General features: G+C 37.4%; 1 protein-coding gene and 1 pseudogene across 1 annotated transcript in view; both read right to left on the minus strand.

Annotated features, from left to right (window-relative positions):
* TTC28 (tetratricopeptide repeat domain 28) overlaps positions 1-9,647 on the minus strand; it is a 624,192-nt gene that overhangs the window by 47,180 nt on the left and 567,365 nt on the right.
* LOC112481045 lies at positions 8,348-8,466 on the minus strand (annotated as a pseudogene).

Raw genomic sequence — 9,647 nt, forward strand, 5'->3', positions numbered from 1 at the left:
GGGTGGGAGGTCGCTTCCAGGAAGATAGAATGGTATGAGCAAAGGTATGGAGGAAAGATAGTGTAGTGGATATTTAGGGCCAAGAGAACAGCCCAGTTGAGCTGGAGCAGAGGGTAAGAGTGGGAGAGAAGAGGAGATGATGGTGGAGGGCCTTGAACTTGGAATGTAGTGGAGAGCTGTCAGTCCAGGCTTCTGAGCAGGGGGTGGCAGGCTCAGGGCTGCTCTTTGGGAGATAGTCAACTGGCCCAGAGTAGAGATTATAGGGGGAGGAGGGAGAATAGTTAGGTGGCTATTGGCAGCACCAGCTCAGAAGCAACCCTGAAGGCTCAGGGTCAAGCTCAATAAAGCCTAATTGGCCCCTCACACCTACTAGATGCCCCATTCTCAGGAATTACTGTTGTGTTAATAAGTTAATGTGCCTGGGTCTCAATGTGCCAAGTGAGGAAAGTTTTTCATAAGCTCTTGGGCTCTGAGGTAAGGACAGTGGCTCCCTCTTCTGCCCTGGGCTCCCATCCCCTATCTGCCTACAAACAGACTAGCCTGGCTGTAACCCACCTTCCTGATTACTCCCCATTTTTTGGTCTCTATTAATACCAACAATGGTTCTGCCTTGTCCTGTGATTGGGGCAGCTATCCTATTGGCCTAGATGTGCGAAGTAGGGTGGCAAGGCTGAGAGTGGAAAAGTGAGAACTGACAAGAGAAATAGTACACAAAAAATAACTTATTTGCCTGGGAAACTCATTGAAGGGAGAGGGCAAAAGACAATTAGTTAATATATGGCAGAAGGACAACTGGTGACAAACAGAGAAATTGAAAGTAGAAGTCTGTCTTAGGTGGAAGAGGAATGGGTTCAGTTTGGATATGCTGAATGTACAGACAGGACATATAGTTGGAAATGCCAAGTGTGCAGATGTTGATTCAATTATTTAAGCACTCTTCCTCCCAAAAGGCCTGGAGATTATTAGAAATTTAGGTTTGGTGCTCATAAGAGAGGTTAGGACCAACTGTTTGATGTCTCACACATTTGTTCGCTCAAATGTTATTAAGTATTTGTTATAAATATCCTACTGTACCAGGTTCTGGTTGTAGATAAACTGGAGTAAGCATATTCCTCCCCACTTTTCCCAATGCATACAACTATAAACCCTGGTTGCACTGCACGAAGCAGCTATCCGAGGAATGTGAAAAGTAAATAATATCAAACAGATTGGGGAAGAAGACCAGCATTCAAAGAAGACCAAATCAGTAGTGAACTTCACATTTCTTGTCCCCCAGAATACCTCAGACAGGTCTCTATGCAACCCAAATGCAGAGGTGAACATCAGTGCAAACAGAGCTCCAGGAGGAGCTCTCTACTTCTGGATCAGAGGAAATAGAGAAAATTCCCCATTTTTCTTATTCTCTTTCTTGTTCTCACATGTTCCAGGCCACAATCAATCTTGTGTTGATAGTGGCAGTGACAGCAGTGACAGCAGTGACAGCAAGAGCCTGAAGAAGTCTAAAACTCTGAAGGAAAGGAATTTTTAGGTCTAATCAGAGGAGATGTGATCCTTAGAGGATGGGACTAGGCAATCTCCTTTTTTACTCTTCCACCCTGCCTTTGCCCCTTGGCCCAAGATGTGAGAGTTGTCATGGGAACGGTACAGCAGAAAGAGGGTAAATAAAGCCTAAGCTTTCTGGTGAAAGGACCAAAAGGAAGAGACCTTGGAGAATCAAAACATACTGTTGAGATCACAGAGGAGGAGGAGCTCAGAAAAGGGACCATTCCCGTTTCAGAAAAAAAAAAGGAAAAAAAAAAAAAAAAGGTGCAGCTCGCTGCCAGCATTCGTTTAACATCATGTGTAGGAATTCCACATTTTCTAGGATTTGACATTTTCAGTGATCAAGAATTACTATATTTTGTAAATGAAAATGCCACTACTAAAAATAGAATGCTATAAACAGAATGATGTTAGTTGTTTCCAAAGACTATCAATATACTAGAGCAATGTGAAAATAATAATAAAAACGAGATATTTCATGGCAAACTTTGAGAGTAAGGTTAGGACTATAATCTGTGAGTTATCTCAGGGTAAACACTGCAGCTGCAAGTGCCGCCAGTGAGTATTCTCGAGGCGAACAGGAAATGTTTAAAGTTGTTCAGGAATTCCTGGATTCATCCCCAGCTGCACATGCATAGTTTTGACCCTAAAGAATTCGAGAACTTAAATACAAGATGGACCTCTGCCTAGATCCTGGACAGGCCATTGGATAGTGTACCTGTGGAACAGACTTGAGTAGCACAGCAAAGACTTTGAAAATTGAACTTACATTGAAAGCTGGTCAGAGCTTGTGACCTGAACTCTAACCAGGTCAACTGCCTGCTGAAACACAAATATCAACATTCTCCATTGTGATCAAACAAAACCTAGAGTTTCACAACATAACATTCAAATTGTCCAGGATATAATCTCAAATTACTCAGCATTTGAAGAACCATAAAAATCTCAACTTACGTGAAAAAAGGCAATCACAGATGCCTTTTAGAATTATGCCAAGAAGACACAGATGTTGGAATTACCTAACAAAAGCAGCTATTTTAAAATGCTGCAACTAGTAAAGGAAAAGATTCTGAAAGGATAGCAAGCCAGGAGATCTCAACAAAGATATTAAGAAGCAAATGGAAAATTTGGAACTAAAAAAAAATAACTGAAATAAAAAACTCACAGTATGGGCTCAATAGTAGAATGGAGATGACAGAAGAAAATCAATATACTTGAAGACAGAAGAGCAACAGAGATTATCCAATCTGATTAACAGAGAAAAATATAGTTTTTGTATATGAACGAACCTGAGGGACCTATGGTTCAATACCAAAATGTCTAACATTCATGTCTTCAGAGCTCAAGAATGAGAAGAGAGTGTAAAGCAGAAAAAAAAAAAACTGAAGGAATAATGGATGAAAATTTCCCAAATTTAGTATTAGACATAAACAAACAAATCAAAAAGCTGAGTGAAACAGAAACAGTATAAACCCAAGGAAATCCATGACCAGATATATCATATTCAAACTGCAGAAAACCAAAGACAAAGAAAAACATCTTGAAAGCAACAGAGACAAAAAGAGGCATTATGTATAGGGAAAATAATTCGAATGATTGGAGATTACTCATCAGAAAGCATGGATGCCAGAAGGAAATAAAAAAACATTTTAAAAGTGTTGAATGAAAAGAATGATCAACCCAGAATTCTATATCCAGTGAAAATATCTTTCAGAAATGATAGTGAAAAGAAGACATTCTCAGAAGAAAAAAACAAACAAACTGGCAGACAGTCTCAAATAGCTCCCAATTACCCCTGCCTTGTGCTACTGATCTCCTCCCTGAGCATGGGCAGGTTTTGTGACCAACAGAATATGGCAAAGGTAATAGATGTCACGTCTGTGATTATGTTACATAAGACAGTGACTTCTGGATTACTAACAGACTCTCTTTACTGCCTTCTTGACTTGCATACCTTAATGAAACAAGCAGCCATACTGGAGAGGCCTTTATGGCAAGTAATGCAGGGCAGTCTCTGGCCAACAGTCAGCAAGAAACTAAGGCTCTCAGTACAACAGGATAAAAAGAAGTAAGTCCTGGCAATAATCTGTGAACTTGGAAGTAGAATCTTCTATGGTTGAGCATTCAGACAAGACCTCAACCATGGCTGACACTTTTATTGCAGCTTTAAGAGAGACACTGAAGCAGAAGACTCAGCAACCGTTAAAAAATTATAAAAAGAGATATAGTCAAAGACAGTAAGAGATAAATTAAAATGGATTAAAAGTTCAACTAATCCAAAAGAGAGCAGGAGAGGAGAAATGAAGGAATGAAAAATGGAGAAACAAGCATTAATATGCATACATAAACCTCCACATATCAATAATTATATTAAATGTAAATGGCCTAAATATAGAGTGACACAACGGAATTTTTAAAAATGATCCAATTAAATGTTTCCACAAGAAACTCACTTCAAATACAATGATATAGCTAGGTTAAAAGTAAAAGGATACAAAAAGATATACAATGCAAACACCATTAAAAACAAAGTTGGAGTGATTGTATTAAAATCAAAGTAGACTTTGAAGCAAAGAAAATTACCTGGGATAAACAGGGACCTAACGCAATGATAAAAGGACCAAGAACATAAAATGATCCTAAATGTGTATTCAACAGAGCTTCAAAATACACAAAGCGAAAACTGACTAAACTGAAAAGAGAAATGGATAAAATGACAGAGACTTCAACACTCTTTTCCCAGTAGTTGACAGAATTGGTAGACAGAAAATCAACAAAATACAGAACTGAACAAAACCATCAGGCAATGGATATAACTGACATTTAGAGAGCACTCCACCCAACAACAGAATCTTCTTATCAAATGTACACAGACCCAAGACAAGCCATCCCTGGGTTACAAAATAAACCTTAACAAATTTAAAATAATTGAAATCACGCAAAATATGTTTTTTGCCCACCATGGAATTAGATTTGAAAGTAAAAAAAAGAAAAGGAAACAAAAAGTAAAAAAAAGTAAAAAAAAGATTTGAAAGTAAAAAAAAGTAGATTTGAAAGTAAAAAAAAGAACAGGAAAATCTCTAAACACTTGGAAACTAAACAATACACTTCTAAATGTCAGAGAAAGCCTCAAAGGAAATTAGAAAAATATTCTAAACTGAATAAAACTGAAAATACAATATAAATGTGCAGAATGCAAAGCCTTAGTGATAAATTGATAGCATCAAATACTTATATTAGAAAAGGTCTGCTATTAATAATCTAAGCTTCCACTTTAAGAAACTAAAAAAAATCAATAAAATTGATAAGCCTTTAGCCAAGCATATCAAGAATAAAATAAGGCAAAAATGATCAATATCAGGAATGAAAGAGAAAGCATAACTAATGATTCCACAGAAACTGAGAGTATAATAAGGGAATACTACAAACAACTCCACACATATTGATTTGGCAACTTAGATCAAATGCACCAATTACTCACAAACCACTAAAACTCATCCAAAATGAAATAGATAATCTAAATAGTCCTCTAACTACTAAAGAATTATATTCATAGTTGAAAACCAACCCAAATAGAATTCTCCAGGTCCAAACTGTTTCAATGGCAAATTCTACCAAACATTTAGAGAATGAATAATACTGATTCTATAGGATCTCTTCCAGGAATGAAAAGAAAAAACATTTCTCAATTCATTTTAAGGTCTATATTACACTGGCACCAAAAGCAGACAAAGATAACATGAGAAAAGCCCTAAAGACCAATATTCCACAGATCGAATGAAAATAGACATAAAAATCATCAATAAAATATTACCAACTATAATTCAGCAACATATAAAAAGAATTATATACCATAGCCAAAGGAGGGATAGGGTTATTCCAGAAATGTAAGGCTTGTACAATATTTTAAAAATCAATCAATATAATCTACCACATTATGACGAAAGAAAAAGTACCTGTTTATATCAATTGATGCAAAAAGCATATGACAAAATCCAACACCAATTCATAAAAATTTGCAAAACAGAAATAAAAGAGAACTTTATTAACCTGATCAAGAGCAGCTACCAAGGGTCTACAGCTAACATCATACTTAATAATGAAAGGCTGTATGCTTACCTTGGGAACAAGGTACATACATCAGCTCACCATTCATATTCAACATAGTAGTGGAAGTTCTAGCCAGTGCAAAAAGGCAAGAGAAGGAAATGAAAGGCATACAGATTGGAAAGGAAGAAAAGACACTCTATTCACAGAAGACATGACTGTCTATGTAGCAGATGCCAAGGAATATACAAAAAGACCCCTAGAACCATTGAGTTTCATAAGTTTTCAGAATACAAGATCAACACACAAAAAATCAATAATCCTGTACACTAGCAATGAACAATTACAAAGTGAAATTTTAAAAAATGATCCCAGTTATAATAGCTCCAAAATGAAGAACTTATTCAAAGAACTGGGCAAAAAACATATTTTGCGTGATTTCAATTATTTTAAATTTGTATAAATTTGTATAAATTTAACGAAACATGTATAGAATCTATATCCTGAAAACTATAAAATGCTGACAAAAGTAGATCTAAAAAAAAATGTTGACATCATGTTTATGGATTTTTAATACTCAACAAAGATAGCAAATTTTTCCAAATCGATCTATAAGTTTAACATAATTCCAATCAAAATCTCAAGACATTTTTGTACCTATAGGGAAGTTGAGTCAATATATGGTGATGGAAAGATATTTAACTTTGGGTAGTGAACACAATGCAATATATATGTATATATATATGTGTGTACATATATATATACATATGATGTATTATTGAACTGTACACTTGAAACCTATATGATTTTATTATTCAATGTTGCCCCCAATGAATTAAAAAAATAAAATTTATATGAAAAGGCAAATGAACTAGAGCAGGTAAAACTAAAACAATTTTGAAAAACTAAAATGTAGTTGGAAGAATGGCACTGCCAGATTTTAAGACTTACTATAAAGCTACAGAAACAAAGATAATGTGGTATTGGTAAAAGGACAGACATATATATCAATGGACAGAAGAAAGTCCAAAAATAGACCCTCATGAGAATGGCCAATTAACTTTTGACAAAGGTGACAAAGACAATTTAATAGAGGAAGGATAGTCTTTTCAATAAACAGCTTGGAAACAACTGAACATACACATGCAAAAAGAAAAAAATTAACCTTGTAAAATGAACCTCAGATTAAACCTCATACCTTATAATTAACTCAAAATGAGTCACAGATCCAAACATAAAAATGTAACACTACAACTTTTAGAAGAAAATATAGGAGAACACTTTTGTGACCCAGGGTGACAGACTTCTTAGATATTTCACCAAAAGCATTATCCGTAAAGAAATAATTGATAAAATGGACATAAAAATTAAAAACTTTTACTCTGTGAAAGACAGTTAAGAGAGGAAAAAGACAAGCAATAGACCGGGAGATATTTGCAAATCATATGTTAAAGGACTTGTATCCAGAATATATAAAGAATTTGCAAACTCAACAATAAGAAAACATACAACACAATTTTAAAAATGAGCATAAAACTTGATCAATCATTTCACCAAAGAGAATGTAAGGATGGCAAATAAGCACATGAAAAACATGTTCAATGTCACCAGCCATTAGAGAAATGCACTTAAAACTGTGACCAAATACCATGACGCATCTATCAAATGGCAAAAATTTTTTAATGCTGATACTATCAGGTGCTGATGAGACAGATCAACTGGAACTCTCATATACTGCTGGTGGAGAAGCAAAATGGTATAGCCATTCTGGAAACTACTTTGTACTTTCTTATATATTTGCTATGTGACCCAACAATTCCATTCCTGAAGAAATGAATTTATTTACCCTCTTTACCCTAAATAAATGAAAACTTATGTTACAATGGTTTATAGCAGTTCTAGCCATAATTACCCCCAAAGTGAAACCAACCCAAAGGTCCTTCAGCAAGTGAATGGATAAGCAAACTGTGGTATATCCATACAATGGAATACTCAGTAATAAAGAGGAATAAACTATTGATACAGTCAACAACTTGGAAGACTCAAAAACTTTAGACTGAGTGAAATAAACCAGTGTTAAAAGGATATCGTTCCATTTATATGACATTCTCAGAAAAGACTAGTGACAGAGAACTGATCAGCGGTTGTCAGGGGTAAGGGGTAGGGGAAGGGACAGGGTATGACTATAAAATGGTGGAGTTATTTGGGGTGACAGAACTGTTTTATATCCCAATCATGGTAGTGATCACACAAATCCTTATGTGTATTAAAATTCATAGAACTATACACCAAAAGAATAAATTTTACTGTGTCAGTTATCCATTTATTGTCTCTGTGCTCCAAACTCATCCTTCATTGGATCATGGCCCTTTAAATATTTTTACTTTGTCAGCTGCCACAGTTTTGAGCCTTGTCAGTAGAGAATATGGAGAGACATACAGGGGTTTTGCCTTCCTGGTTCTGCTGGGCTTGGTCTGCAGGCTCTTACAGTACATACAGCTGCTCTAGCACCTGGCTCTTGCTGCATGGGTAGCTTCTCCAGTGACCAGCCCCTGCAGTGCACACAGCTTCCTACAGCTTGGGTGGTTTCTCCACAGCCCTACTTTTGCCAACAACACCCAGTGGCCATCAAATCCCCATGGTAACCACACTACATGGTTCTTTCCCCCCCCGCCCCCCTGAGGCAAGGCAACCTTTGGTTGACCTCATAGATCACAAGGATCTTGTCAGCTTACAATCCCTTATTTTTTATTTTTTACACCTATAGCACCTGGTCTTCCTTGGTGGTCTCCCATCCAAGTACTAACCAAGCCCAACCCTGCTTAGCTTCCAAGATCATTCGGGATCGGGCTTGTTCAGGGTGGGATGGCCTTAGATATGGGTGGTTCTGTAGTGGAATGAGACATCTCCCTGTACATAGCTTTTCACAGCACCCTAGAGGACATATTTCCAGCAAGTTCCACCAGTGGGGAACCACAGCAACTTATTTGCCATCGAGTGAGCCATAGCAGTGCCTTCTCCAGCAAGGCTGGAATCTCGGCCCTTTACCATCATTGATCCTTGCTCCTGATATCTGCTATTCCTGTGTGCTTTAGAATACTAGCCAATCCCTTTTCATGCTAATCTGTTATAATTAATAATTTGTTATCTTAAACTATCCATGTTCAAATTGCTGTGTGGTTTCTTGTTCCTGCTTTAATCCTGACTGATATATACTGTATGTTAGTTAAAAAATAAAATAAATCCTGTTATTAAATCCTGATAGTTATTCAGAAAAGATAAACTTTGGTGCCTTTCATTCATCCATCTGGCCGCCAGGCTGATTAACCCTCAAAACATTCATTGTGTGACCAGTGTATGCCAGGCCCTCAGCCCGGACTGGAATTACTGCAAATGAAGACAGCCTCTGCCCTTAAAAAGCTCAGAGAAGATACTAGATACCCACAACACACACGAAAAAACCTATTACATAGTGGTGAGTGTGTGTGTGTATGTGTGTGTGTATGAGAGAGAGAGAGAGAGAGAGAGAAAGACACACACACACACACACACACACACACAGAGACAGACACATGGAAGGAGGGAGGGAGGGAGGGAGGGAGATTGCGATTAAATGAACAATCAGCGGGGATGAGAGACAGGGAGTGAGAGAGAGAAAAGAGACTGAATATGAGAATATGAATGAACAACCAGTTGTGCAGAAAGAGCCTCTGGAGCACTCGGACTCATGGCCTGATTGTGGCCACTCTCCTGATGGCCATGATCTGAAACAGAAGGAACAGCAGAAAAGCACTGGCTTTGCAGACAAAACTAGCAGTCATAGTTTGGCATCACAGTTCAGCAAAGTGGAGATGAGAAGGCCTTAAGAGAGAAAAGGGATGTGAGGAGGGTAGTAAGGAGGAATGGAGGAGGGTATTCCTCACCCCCTCAGTTGCTCAAACACCTTTCTTTTCTCCCTATTCTGCACATATTCCTGTCCTGTTGACTCAGCTTTGGACCCTTGGCCTGCCTATGTGTCCTGCCCTCTGGGCCTGACAACCACACTCCATCTCTCTTTC

This window comes from Pteropus alecto, unplaced genomic scaffold, assembly GCF_000325575.1.
Source record: "Pteropus alecto unplaced genomic scaffold, ASM32557v1 scaffold190, whole genome shotgun sequence".
Lineage (NCBI taxonomy): Eukaryota > Metazoa > Chordata > Mammalia > Chiroptera > Pteropodidae > Pteropus > Pteropus alecto.